Source organism: Chinchilla lanigera, unplaced genomic scaffold (assembly GCF_000276665.1).
Source record: "Chinchilla lanigera isolate Chin_1 unplaced genomic scaffold, ChiLan1.0 scaffold00018, whole genome shotgun sequence".
NCBI lineage: Eukaryota > Metazoa > Chordata > Mammalia > Rodentia > Chinchillidae > Chinchilla > Chinchilla lanigera.
In genome coordinates this window covers 22,126,951-22,128,685 of record NW_004955419.1, presented here as the reverse complement: position 1 = coordinate 22,128,685, position 1,735 = coordinate 22,126,951, and the positions used below count along the sequence as shown (strand labels likewise).

Below are 1,735 nucleotides of genomic sequence, written 5' to 3'. Positions count from 1 at the left end.
AAAGGATGCAGTCAAAGGCCTAGATCTCACTATAGTGCCCCATGCGAGTCCACATCAGGAGACTGAAGGGTATGCCCTGGAAGCCAGATGATGTCCAAGGTGAAGGCAAAGACTGAAGCTCCTCTGAAAAAACAGAAGTGAGCTTTCCTTCTTCATTTCCCTTCCATACTATTCTGGTGAGAATCCTCCCAAGGGGCGTCTTCCCACCCAGAACTATGCTGATCAAATCTAGTTGGCTGTGTCTTACTCAAGTTGACATAATCAATTAACTGTCACACTACAGTCTCTCCATTCCATTCTTTCAATAGTATTTACTGTCTACTGTTTTTTCTGTTAGACCCTGTATATATAGATATCTTCTGAAAATGCTTTCCTATTAAATTTTGCATTTTGCAAAGTACTTTTACCCTCTGTTACCTCATTTAAACCATTCTGTAAACTTTATTTCACAGATGAGTAAACTGATGCTTAGAGAACTTGTCTTTATGAAGACAAGTTCTATTTTGTTACCTTACCCAAGGTAATAGAACAAAAACTCCTGTCTGTACTGTCCTTCCTTCTAGTGACAATGTTGGTATAAAGATCATGATGCTATGTGACTCAATATTGTCCTTCAGTTATAGGGCATCAAAATTAGTGTTTAATTTGGGTTACAGAATCACAGAAAGCAAATTTTTCAAAAGGCAATATATTACCTTGGACATTGTTAATGAAACCCACTCAGAATAACACAATAATATCTGTTTATTAAATTACTATTAGATGATAACCATTAAAACAAAGTAGTTTATCTAACATTCCTAAATATCCTGTCAGGTTAGTTTCATTTTAGGTCTAAGAAGTTGACTAATTTGGGTAAGCATGACTAAATTTAAAAGAGCCTAATGGTTAGAGAAGCAACAGAAAAGATATATGTTTTATTTTGAGTGATTTTGAAATTGTGCTGTCTGGATTATTTGCTATTTAGTCATGGATGAGTAAAGTGTGCAAAGATTTTAAATTTCATCATTTGTGGTTTAAAAGGTTGGTATATAAACAACCAAGATGTTGATTAGCTCACCTTGCATATATACTAAAAGGTTTATTTATATCTTTGACTCAAAGAGAAAGTAGCAATTTCCTGCTTAAGTAATTTAAATTTAAATATTAATATTAGATCATATTAAACCAATAACTCTCACTTTGAGTGACTCATTCTTCAGGAAAAACTATATTCTACGTAGCACTCCTGCTCTCTTTTGATCAGAATACTAATCATTATGTACTGCAAAAATGTACTAATAAAAAATAAAAGTTGAAAAATAAAAGAGTTCTGGCCGCTTCTACACCTCAGTAGAAACGTTGAGGGGAAAATAAGATGACAGGTTTTATGAAAACCTTGTGACTGCTTCTCTTTCCCAAGTCCATAACAGAACTTGTCCTGTGTTCTAAATTCTGTCTCTAAGGCAAACAAAACAGAAATTGTCCACTACAACCAAATTAATCCAGCAGGTAAGGCTCCAGTGAGCACAGTTACTTCCAAATCCTTCAGGAGGCAATTTCCTAAATACCATAATTGCTCTCATTTTTGCTTTTCAAGATGAAGGAAGACTTGGTTAAAACATTACTTCTGGAAAAAGATAGCTCAAAACCCCAAAGGATGAAAGAGGGGCTGGGGATTTAGCTCAGCGGCAAAGCGCCTGCCTGGCAAGCGCAAGGTCGTGAGTTCGGTTCCCGGTACCGGAGAAAAACGAAA

General features: G+C 35.7%; 1 protein-coding gene across 1 annotated transcript in view; it reads left to right on the top strand.

Moving 5' to 3' along the window:
• Positions 1-1,455: 1,455 nt before the first annotated feature.
• LOC102005475 (E3 ubiquitin-protein ligase Topors-like) overlaps positions 1,456-1,735 on the top strand; it is a 7,876-nt gene continuing 7,596 nt past the window's right edge. The window contains exon 1 of the mRNA XM_005382789.1: positions 1,456-1,491. The gene's annotated coding sequence lies outside the window, so the exon portion shown is untranslated. The remainder of the gene's footprint in view (positions 1,492-1,735) is intronic.